We start from the raw sequence: 12,642 nt of genomic DNA, 5'->3' as shown, positions 1-12,642 counted from the left end.
TGAGACAAGTTTATTTCCAGAGGTAGGTAAGAGGACTAATACCCATTGTCCTATTGAGAATGATCTTAAGTTTACCTATTTGTCGTAGGTGGACTTTTGTTGTGCTTGGGCTTTATCCATATGATTATAGACTAGATTTCAAACAATTTTCATATGCTCTCGCAATCTGGCAGCTGTTTGCGAACGGGGAATGGGTGCCTCTTCTCTTTCTTCCCAGGTCTCCCGGAGCATGTCCAGGACATCTCTAGGTTCTCTACCATAAAGTAGTTTGAAAGGAGAGAATCCGGTGGACTCCTGCAGGGTGTTTCTTACTGCAAATAGGACCCAGGGATCATGAGATCCCAGCCCGTCCAGTCCTTATCTACCAACTTTCTTAGGATAATTTTGAGTGTTTTATTGAATCTTTCTATCAATCCGTCTGTTTGGGGTGGTAAACTGAGGTTCTTAAGGTAGCTATATGGAGCCATTCCTTGACTTCACCCATGAGTTTGCTCATAAAATTGGATTCCTGATCTGTTACAACTTCCTTAGGAAAACCAACCCTAGAAAAATATGGCAATAAATGTTTTAAAATCTGCTGGGTTGTGTTGTTCCACATAGGGAATGCCTTGGGGTATCTGGTAGCGTAATGGACGATTATGAGAACATATTTGTTACACAGTCTAGAGGTTTCTTTCGGTCCAATGATATCCGTCCCAAACTTTGAGAAAGGGACTTCTATTATCGGTAAACGATTCAAAGGGGCAGGCAAGGGAATATGAGTACTGGTTTTCTGACATATTTCACATGTCTAAATGAAGTTCTTCATCTCAGCATGGATACCTGGCCAGTAAAACTTACCACTGATGTACGCCTGGATCTTAGATTATCCTGTGTCCCCCTGTCAAATGAGAATGTGTAATCTCTAGTATGATCTTCTGATGGGTTTTGGGGATTACTAACTGAGTTTTACTTAGGCCTTCTGTGGATGTTTCCTTTCTGTCCAGTAATTCCTGCCTAACGAAGAAAAAGGAACTTTCCTTCTCTAATCCTTCCCCTTTAAAAATCACCTGCAAGAAAGCCTCTGCGAGTGCTCGATCATTTTGTTGGGCGAAGGCTAGGTCGGGAAGAATAGTAGGTTCTTCTTCCCTTTTTGCTTCAGTGGTAGATCATTCATCAGCTTCCCCAAAGCCTAAGGTACCTCTCTTAGTATCTTCTGGTTCACTCTCTCTAAAACTAGGGAATAGATCCCTTTCAAGAATTTGCAGTGCAATTTTGTCCCCATGTTGTACTCCAAATGGAATTTTGCCATGGTTCTGTAGGAGAATCTTTATGTCTCCCCGGAAGTCGGGATCCATGACACCTGCTAGGACATCTAGACCAAACTTCCAGGCAAGGCCAGATTATGGGGCCAATCTTATATAACACGCAGGAGGGGGTATTAGGACTAGGTTTGTTGGAATCATTCCTCTTTTCCCTGGAGGGATAGTAGGTTCTCTGGCGCTACAGATATCAAAGCCTATGGATTCTTTCATGGTGATGGGGGATCTGAGGATCTATGATTAAGCTTCTTGAATTTTAGGGTTTCCAAATGTGTCTCAATTGAGTCTCATCCCACTACTGACACCACATGTAAGGATGGCATGGTATAAACAGTAAGACAGATACAAGTGACCACCGTTCAAGGGTGTTTATTGAACTTCAATTGGGTTTGATAAACACTGACCTAATCCTAAATCTAAAGATGGGAGCAAGCTATGACCATCAAATAATAATAATGCAGTCCTAGTGGTGTCTTGTCAAAATAAAAGGGCCTGTACTAAAAACCTATTGCCAATCCTTACCTCTAAATACAAATAGTGTGGGAAACAATATTATGCAAACGGAAAGTGTTCCAGAAATGATATGTCTGCATATTCAAGCTGTTGGCTTACCTTCCCCACGTTTTCAGCACGGGATAAGGCTGCACAGTTGAGCTTAGCACAGTCTCTGGCTTCCCTAGCACGAGTGTGCAGTTAAAAACTTTAACATCATGGCCTTCTGTGCCGAAGTCTCTTTGCCGTTCAGAGTCTTTTCTTTCAGAGACCCTGATGCAACAAACAAATAATAAAGTTCCTTTCCTTCTAGGATTCTCCTATGCACACCTTTCTCAGGTGATTTACTGTTCACCTTGGACCCCGCTCTGCAGGGCTCAGATCCACTTTTAACACAAAGTTTGTATTTTCACATATATACAATTTTCTTAGGATTTCCATCCATTCTAACACAAAATCTTCAATCAGACTGTTATGTATGGGCACTCGTTCCTCGCTAAACCACGGGCTCGTATCCCTTTAAGGAAGGCGAAACCTGGTACCTGGAAATTGGCATGGCAACGCTGGCGTCCACTCTACTCCTCCCTCGGACCACGTCGAGTAGTGCGCCGGATTGTCACGTGAATTGCTTCCTTATTAGCACCTCCTCCTACTGGTTCGGTGCTTCTGATCACAGATTAGTGGCGTTTGGAATTCTGTTTACCCATATCTGGTTCTTGTTCTCCCCGTTCCTGTCCTTGTTACCCTGTTCTTTCCTCCACAGTTATTGATCACCTTGGCTCCTCGACGCGGACTGTTTATTGGATTGCCTTTTTCTTGTCGCCTTGCCTGGAATTGCCTCGTCTGGTTTCTTGATCTCGGATTGCTATTGGACCTCTCTTGCCTGCTCCTTGGATACCTCGTTTTCTTCAGGTCAGACCTCATCCTCTTCAGTATTTTGGTTCTTGGGATTTCTGGAACTTTGAACTGTAGTAGTGGTACACGGACTAGAGACTTCCTGTGTGTACTAGTGTCCTCGTGCCGTCGGGTCAGGGTGTTATTAGGCGTCCTCGTGCTGTCGGGATAGTCTTGGACTGCTTCTTGTGGATTGCTTGGATTCCGCCTGCGAATACTATCCTTCTCCTGGGACACAAACACCGGTAAGCGGTTAACCTTTTTCTGATAAGACTGGGTAGAAGGAGGGGGGTGGTCTTTGTCTTATCGTTACTGGCAGTTGTTATTACAAAACCTTCCTTTTTGCATTGCATGGTATATCTTCGGTGTCACATTTTACAAATCTTGTGGTTGTGGTGTGTTGTTATCTCACCTATGCAGGTTTGGTTCCGAAGTGCTGCATGATACCCTTATCCAAGTCTCCTTGACATCCCGCATTTCAACCCGAGTTGTTCCACGGAGACTCCAGGATTTCCATCGGCATCCATTCTTTTCTCCAATAGATCGCTCTGGTCAAAACCAGAGGGGTACATTGGGAAGAAGAATTCATCGGCTACACTACGAGGGCAAATCTGGTATCTGACACAGACTGCCTCTGCCAGGCTCGGACCAATTTATCTATTGTAAAACAAAGCTTTCAATTGATCTCCCTCTGTCGGGCTTGGACCAACTTTATCTACTTTATCTACTTTGATCAACCTCTTTACTGTATCAACATCGAAGACTTTAGATTGTGCACAGGATTTGGCTTGAACCATTGCAGGACCACTTCGATTCACAATCCTTTGCCACTCTTTCACTTTTGTCAACCCTCAGTTGGACACCTTATAGAGACCTTCGATTGAGCATGCACGCGGTGCCAGACCACCCTGTCAAAGGTATCGTATATCTTGGTTTCAAAGTTCAGTCACTCATCTTGTCATGTACCCCAGGAAAGCACCACACACACCACTAGACTGTGACAGTGGGAAGCGTAGTGTCATGATCTCTGCTTCCAAAAGGTCAGGGTTTTCCCAACTCCCTTGGAAGCAGATCCATAACCCAGGTTCCGAGTGCCAACCAGTCCCAATTGGGACCTTTTGGACACAGTCCTGGCGCCAGTGGCACCAGGCTCATAAATATGCCCAGTCCCAGCGCTGGAAGCGCCGGGCTCATAATGCTTGGGTGGACTTACCTGCAGCAGACCATGCTGCTTACTTGCCTGCCAGTTGAGCCTCTGATCCTCTTCTGTTTGGAACTACTTTTCCTGTTGGGTGGGGCAGGAGCCACTCCCTAGATTCAGAACACTGGAACTCTTCTGGAAAGCAGGAACTCTTTTCTTACCTAGGCGTGGCTGTGGAAGGAGACACCTAAGCACTACAGGAGGCTATTTAAACCACACCCGATAGATGAATCTTGCTTTGCGTTATTCTGCATCCTCTGCAGCAGAAGGCTCATCGTGTCTTCTGCATCTGATCCTGGGCCTAAGGAAAAAGGCTTACCATCCTGAATCCAGTCTTCAGCAACACCTATAAAGACAAGAAAGAACAGGTTAGCATTACGGTCTTCAGTGACAGCTCTTCACTTACCTGGTCCATCGGCTGTCACCAACGCCTCGCGCTGCATTCCGGCATCTGAAAGACAAAGGCTTACCTACTCTTCGTGCGCTCCGGAGGTCTTCACACTGCATTCCGGCATCTGAAAGACAAAAGCTTACCAACTCTTCGCACGCTCCGGAGGCCTTCGGCGCTGCATCCCGCATCTGAAAGACAAAACAAGGTGCGTTTAAAGACATTGGGGAACTTTAATACTCACGTGCCATTACTCCTTTCCGCATCTAACCCAGTGGGTATTCCGGCACCCTGCAGCCGCTCCGAACTTGTACCTGCAAAATAAAAAGACAGTTAGAGCGCATCGTGAAGCAGGCAACAAGCGCTTACTTACGTGCTTCCAGGCGCTTCTATTCATCACACGGGCTCCATCTTCAACTCACTTCAGCCCGTCATCCGCCATCGCCGGACCCTGCAAAACAAGAAACATCATTACTAAAGACTTTAAAGACATTAGAATTACTCGAAACTTACCGTTCATGCAGTAAACAACGGACAGCAGTCCTCTGAAGTCAAGAGGCCTGCTCCCCTTATCCAGTGAAGAAACTGGTTACAGCACCCTGCCCCGAGGCAGATGGAGAGCACGGCGTTCACTTACCTAAGGTGAGACCGTTAACCTTTGGGGTTCTACAGGAGAAGAGAAAGGGAAGAAGAGAGAGACATTCAATAACCCAGTTCCTTAATCCCATATTTTCTATCTGCAGACATCTTACCCTTCGAGTCAGACATACAGTGCACAGAGGTCCAGTCCAAAGAGCCAGCCGTGTGTTACACATCACCTTTGAAGATACGGTATACGCCCAGTCAAGACCGGCGCCTCTACGGGAATCAGGTGAGCGTTACAGAACGCAAAGCCTACCACAAAACTCCCGTCCAGGCGCTATGGAAACCTCGGATACCGACTGTTGGATTGTCAGCCCTCGGCCTGCGCGCGCGGGGGCTGGCAGAATGCTAGTAGGCCGCGCGGCCTGGTGCGCAGCTCCGGCGGGAGCCAAAATAATGGCACACCCACACAGGTTGCTGGTCGGCCCCGGAACTGCCTCCCGAACGCGGGGGCGGGGCTTTTATTTAGGACGCCCTGCGTCACCGCGTAGCGGGACGCAGGGCGGAACTTAACATTCCTCCTTTATTATAAAACAAACAAAACATCACACTAACTGCCAAACAACGGCGAAGTCCAATATAAGCTTACAGTCTTCAACACTCAGCCACCCTGCCATTGGGGTTCATGGCACCAGGGCACCAGTTACCACACATAGTCACTTAGCTTGGCTGGCGGTCTCGTCGTTGTTCTCAGCCTGTATCGCCCTTCGCGGGGGCCACTCCCCCTTGCTTCATCTTCGCTGTTCGGGCCCTCGAGGCCGGGTGCATCCACCGGCTCCCAGGTTCCATCCCCCGCTCCTTTCTCCTCAGGGATGGCCTCCGGCTCTTCTTCGCTGGGAGGAGTGTCCTCGCCGTCCCGATGGCCCTCCTTGTCGGTCCACAGGGTACGGGGTATGGCCTTGAACCATGACGCATTTCTCGTCACTTGGCGGCGTCCTCGTGTCACAGTTACCATGGTTCCATGCCGGTTGCTGACGGTCCATGGAAGTTCTTCGTACCTGGTGTCAAATTTTGACTTGGAGGGGTTTCGTAGCATGATGACCTGGTCACCCACTTGATGATGGGACGGCCTCGCTCTCCGCTTGCCACTCATGTGTGCATTAGCATCCCTTCTCCTTCTTTCTGTGTGTTCCTCGTTGACCGCGTCCGGGGTTCTGCTTGGGTGATGCGGGATCGAAGATCTAATGACGGTGCCGAACATGAGGTCCGCTGGCGGTATGCCGGTTGTGCTGTGGGGCGTGACCCGGTAGTTCCGGAGGAATCGGAAGAGGTCAACCTTCCAGGGGCTGGCGTTAGCCTTGGACACCCTGAGCACCTTGTTGATAGTTCTCATAAACCGTTCTACGTCCCCATTTGCCTGGGGGTGTCTTGGAGTGATGTGATGATATTTAACATTGAGTTCCTGTAGATACTTTTTGAAGTCCTCTCCCGTAAACGGTGGCCCATTGTCGCTTTTGATTGAGATCGGTAGCCCGTGAGTTGCGAACATTTTCTCTAGGGCCGGAATGACCACTTCAGCTGCTGTGGATTCAACTACCTCAACTTCCGGGTATCGGGAGTGATCATCGACGGCCACCAACAGATGGAGGCCCTCTCGTAGCTTGCAAAAGTCAATGCTGATGGCCTCCCAGCGAGAGCGGCCCCGTTCTGCTGATATGATGGGTTCCGGGTCTGGCGGGGCCCCCGTTATCTGACAGGATAGGCACGTGCTAACGAGTGTCTCGACCCGCTCTTCGATCTGGGGAACCCATACTCGGTGCCGAATGCGGGCTTTCGTCCTTACCAGTCCTTGGTGTCCTTCATGCGCTAGGGCCACTATCCTGTCTTGTAGTTTGAGAGGGATTACGATGCGGTTTCCTCGTAGTATCAGTCCACCTTCCGTGATTGACAAGTCTTGCCGTACTGTGAATATGCCGGACAAAAACCCTTTTGCTTCCGCTGTTCTGTTGTGCGTGTGTCTCATGAGGGTCTTCCAGTCACCGGAAAGGATGGCATCTTTCACTAAGTCACAACACGGGTCCTTGTGCGTTTCCGCCTCGATTTCCTCGATGCTCACCGCCTTGGGCCTCATTGCGCGCACCACTTGACATATGTGTTCCTCCGTCTCTGCAGCTACTTGGATCTCTTGTTGAGTGGCCTCTCGCGGATGCCTGGAGAGAAAGTCCGCCGGGTTTCCGCTGCCCGGTTGGTAGATGAGATCAAAGTCATATTGCTGGAGGTGCAATAACCACTTGGTGATTCGTGCCGGAGGGTGTGCTGACGTTCCCATGAAAATGGGTAGTAGGGGCTTGTGGTCCGTGATCGTCGTGAAATGACGCCCATATAAGTAGAGGTGAAAATGCCGGCACCCCCACAGCACGGCGATGGCCTCCTTTTCGATGTGTGAGTACCTTTGTTCGGTATCTGTGAGGGCTCTCGATGCATATGCTATCGGTCTCTTCTCCCCTTCCTTCGTGACTTGCATTAGGATGGCTCCGAGCCCCACAGGGCTTGCATCCACGAACAGTTCTGTGGGCAGCTCGGTGCTATAGTAGGCCATCTTAGTGTTGGCGGAGAGGGAGTCCTTGATGCTGTCGAACGAGTCCTGGCATGTCTGCCCCCACTCCCACTTGACGTTGGCCTTGGTGAGTTCCCGCAGCGGCTCAGATAGTGTGGCCAGGTTTCGGATGAACCTCCCGCAGTAGGTGGCCATGCCTAAGAAACTGCGCACTTCTGTGGGGGTCCTCGGTGGGCTTGCCGCCTGAATGTCTGCGACCTTCTGCGGGTCAGGAGAGATGCCTGTGCTGCCAAACTTGTACCCGAAAAAAGTGATCTCCGATTTGAGGAACTCGCACTTTTCCCGGTGTATTGTGAGCCCAACATCTTGTAGTCGGCCCAGTAAAGCGTGAAGCCTCTTGATGTGTGTTTCTTTGTCGGGGGCATGAATCAGAATATCATCGCTCACGTTGAGGACACCAGGGATGCCCCGGATGACCTCCTGGATGGTTTGCTGGAATACCTCCGCAGCAGATGATATTCCGAAACTTAGGCGTTTGTATCTCCGCAGCCCCAAATGCGTTGAGAACGTTGTAATGTAGCGAGAGTCTCTATGGAGTTTGAGTTGATGATATCCCGCCTTGAGATCAATCTTTGAGAATATACTCGACCCTGTGAGGTCAGCCACGATCTCGTCGATTGTTGGGGTTATGTGGCGTTCTCTTTTGATGGCAGTGTTGGGGAGACGCATGTCTATGCAGATCCGCACCTTTCCAGGCTGCTTAGGCTTCCGTGTCACCACCATTGGAGAGACCCACGGTGTGGGCCCTGTGACCTCCTCAATGATGCCCGCTTCTTCCAGCGCCTTGAGTTCCTGCTCCACTTGTTCTCTCATGTGGAATGGCGTTCTCCGGTGCCTGACGGCTTTCGGCTGCACTGTTTCATCAATATGAAGTTTGATGGTTTTGCCTTTTAGACAGCCTATTCCCTCTTGCAAGTCAGGGTATTGGTTCAGCATCTGCTCCACTTCCTTGTCTTCGTTGACATGGCAGATGAATTGGACCACTCCCAGGTCCTCCGCTGCGTCCCCACTCAGGAGGCTCTCAACACCTGCCTTCACGACATAGACCTTGGACCATAGTCTGTTTTTTCCGTGTTCCAGCGTGGTGCGGAACCTGCCAATCACCGGCAAGGGCTTTCGACAGCCGTATGCATACAACAGAGTGTCTGTGCTTTTCAGCTCTGGTGGAGGACTTAGAGTCAGGAAGATGCTTTCGGGCATGACGTTCACCGAAGCGCCTGTGTCGATGGTCATGAGAATGCACTGGTTTTGGATGGTGACCATGCATTTGCGCCTTCGGACGGCTTTTCTTCGAGGTCCTCGGCCTTGGCACAGTGCAGACACCAGGTATACCTTCCTTCCTTTTCTCTCGATGTCCTTGGAGGGGTCCTGCTGCATCGCCGAGACATCATCCCCTTCATCCTCCGTGGAAGAGCTGGCCACTGCGACCCTTCTGGCACTGGCTTGCTTCTTTTTCTTGGTCGCGACCTTCTCCGGCTGGTTTTGCAGGGGCTGTATGGGGGTGTCCGCTGATCGGCATACCTTCGCGTAATGGTCCTTCCGGCCACATGCTCCACATGTGGTGCCTTGAGCAGGACAGTTGCGACGGCCATGTCGTGGGCCACCGCACCAGCCACACTCTGTGGGTCCCGGAATGCGCGGTTGCCACCTGTTTTGGCCGTACCCGCCACTGTGGTCGTCTCTCGAGGATTGTTTGTTGGTGATTCGGGCCACCATAGCTGTGTTGAGAGCAGGTTGCAGCCTGTGTAGCGTGGCCTCCATGTTGGCCGCTCTGGTGTGTGCCAGTTCCCTCTGACGTCCTAGTTCAAGGATCCGCTGTAGGGGAATACCCTTTTCGCTAAGTATTAGGCGCCTTAATTTTTCCGAATGTATCCCGTTGATGATTTGCCTCCTGATCTCCCTCTCCACGTTCGTGAATTCGCAGGACATGGCTAACTTTCTCAGACGGGTGTGGTACGCATCAAGGGTTTCCTCCGCTGCCTGTAAGGTGGTGCAGAAGAGAAACGTCTCATAGTCTGGGTTTAGTTGAGGGAGAAAATGATCGGTGAGGGCATCTTTCGCGCTTCGGTATCCATCCTGGCCATCATCAACGTTCAGGGAATTGAAGATGCGCAGTACCTCGTCACCCACGCTGAGTAGTAGGTGGGCCTTCAGTTTACTGGGCGCCGTGATCTCTTTGCACTCCATCGCCATCTCGAACTTCTGAATCCACAGCTGCCATCTGGGTCCGCATGATGATGGATCCGTGAATGGGTCGAACGGCTGGACCAGTGTCGACGAAGTACCTTGTGTGCGAGGTGGAGGTGGCGTCATGGACAGGTTTGCCGCAATTCTGGACGGCGTGGAGGGCCCAGGCGTGGATGTGCCGGCCGCCATGTTGGCGTGGACCTGATCCGTGTTGTCGTAAGTTCTTCCGACGGCTACCTTGGAGGTGCTGCCGTACCCAGGCGCCGTGTTACAGATCAGGGCCTGGCGCTCCCTTCACACTGTGTTGCTGCCCTCTGGTGTTGGATGTCAGATGCCACCTGGTTCTCCAGTGTCCAGAGGGAAAGGCTTTGGTCTTGGTGGCAGAGAGCATGAATAGAGGAAAAAAAAAAAATCTTTTTATTTTTTTTTTATTTTTTTTGGGGTGGGGGGTCACGTGTGTGATTGCACCCCCACCGGGTGTCCAAAAATTTCGCCGCGATGGCTGTGTGGCATTAGGGTGCCTTCAAAGCACCGAGCCTGTCGTGGAGTTCATCTCGCCTCGTCGCCATTGTTGGATTGTCAGCCCTCAGCCTGCGTGCGCGGGGGCTGGCAGAATGCTAGTAGGCCGCGCGGCCTGGTGCGCAGCTCCGGCGGGAGCCGAAATAATGGCACACCCACACAGGTTGCTGGTCGGCCCCGGAACTGCCTCCCGAACGCGGGGGCGGGGCTTTTATTTAGGACGCCCTGCGTCACCGCGTAGCGGGACGCAGGGCGGAACTTAACACCGACCAGCTAGCCCAGTTACTTGGGGAACTAAGGGCAGAAGTGCATGCAGCCCGTCAGGAAACGAACGCTCTAAGAAAGGAACTGATTATTTCCAAGGAGCGAACAGATGATCTCGCTAGACAATTGCTACAGTCACAAGCCGGACAGACCCCGTTACCCGCATCTGGGGGAAATCTTCCTTCTACATCCTCTATGAATCCAGTGCAGATCAACCTACCTGGGAATGTACCTCTGGCTCCGCCCGAACGATTTTCTGGTGACCCAAAGAGGTTTGCAGTATTTATCAATCAGTGCCGGTTGCATTTCTTATGCCGGCCAGCAGCCTTTCCAACTGATCAAGCTAAAGTAGCTTTCGTGCTTTCGTACCTTAGTGGCAATGCGGCAGACTGGTCGATCCCTCTAGTAAATCAAGATGATCCAGTCCTCCATGATTTTCAAGCTTTTCAGCTCAGTATGGAAAAACTGTTCGCAAGACATTCACAGGGGCAGGCCTTGGACAATGAGCTTCTTTCGTTGCGACAAGGTAATCAAGACCTTTTGGCTTATATTGCGTCTTTCAACAGACTGATAGTGGAAACTCAATGGCCTGAGGACAAAAGGATTACGCTGTTTTATAGAGATCTACGTGGAGAGCTCAAAGATGTGTTAGCCCAAGTAGTGAATCCCCCACAAGATTGTTCGGACTATATAGACTTAGTCGTTCAAATAGATCACAGACTGCAGAACAGGAAGGCCGATCGTTCCAAGTTTGATGCTCGAGTATTTTCCAAACCGCCAACTCCTTCCAAAGGAGTAGACTCCGGGGAACCCATGCAAATAGGGGGTCTGAAAGGTCCTCTAACACAAAAGGAGCGGGAAAGGAGAAAACAGTTGCAATTATGCCTCTATTGCGGAAACTCAGGGCACTTTCTTCGAGACTGTCCGGCGAAACCTGCCAAGAAGGCAGTAGGAGCCGCAGTTACCAAAGTTACAAACTCTGAGCAGGGAAACGACCTCGCCCGACAAGAATAGAGGTCCTCTTGCCGAGCGTGAAAACCAGTTCCGTGACCTACCATTTCGTGATACCTATGGTCCTCATTAGCCCTGATAATCCGGATCGATTACATGCAATTGAAGCTTACGTCGACAGCGGTGCCATCGGCAATTATGTGGATCATGAAATGGTTTTGAGGATGAATCTAACTCTTTGTCCCAAGGCTGTAAAGGACGTCATTACTACGGTGGATGGTACGGAGATAGCCTCCGGGCCAGTAACGCATACCACTCAAGAGGTGACGCTAGTAAGTCAAGATGGACACCATGAGAAGATCGTGTTCGGTGTGATCAAGGCCCCTCCGTTTCAGATTATTCTAGGAATACCTTGGTTAGAGAAACACAATCCTCTGATCGATTGGCGAGCAAGAACGGTCCAGTTTCCAGAATGTGTCTCTACTTGTCACCCTCCACCTGGTGTTGCACTGGCAGCAATTTCTTCAGAGACTCCCCAGTTACCTCCCGAATACCTAGAATACCAAGATGTTTTCCGGAAGGATCAGGCTAACTCTCTACCTCCTCATAGGTCTTATGACTGCCAGATAGACCTGATACCTGGATCTACTCCTCCTTGTAGTAGAATTTATGCCCTCACCGAGCCTGAGAACCTTCACCTTCGACAATACCTGGATCAATACCTGGCAAATGGGTTTATTCGTCCTTCCAAGTCCCCTGCTTCTTCAGCTTTGTTCTTCGTTCCAAAAAAGGAAGGAGACCTTAGAACTTGTATAGATTATCGCTCCCTGAACCAGATCACCGTTAAGAATAGATATCCATTACCTTTGATCCCTGAACTCCTGGACCAAGTCAGAAAAGCATGCATATATACAAAGCTGGATCTTAGAGGAGCTTATCACTTGGTACGAGTAAAAGAGGGCGATGAATGGAAGACGGCCTTCCGCACCAAGTATGGGCTATTTGAATATCAGGTCATGCCCTTCGGACTTTGCAATGCCCCGGCCGCCTTTCAATATTTTATGAACGGTGTCCTCAGAGAGCTCATAGATGTGTGTGTTGTTGTTTACATTGACGACATCCTCGTTTATTCTTCATCGGAATCTGAACATCGGAAACACGTGAAAATGGTCCTCGAAAGATTGCGTCAACAAAAACTTTTCGCTAAATTGGAAAAATGTGTTTTCAACGTGACTGAAGTTGAATT

This window comes from Ambystoma mexicanum, chromosome 1q (assembly GCF_040938575.1).
Source record: "Ambystoma mexicanum isolate Mex_15411 chromosome 1q, UKY_AmexF1_1, whole genome shotgun sequence".
NCBI classification, from domain to species: domain Eukaryota; kingdom Metazoa; phylum Chordata; class Amphibia; order Caudata; family Ambystomatidae; genus Ambystoma; species Ambystoma mexicanum.
This window is presented reverse-complemented; position numbering follows the sequence as displayed.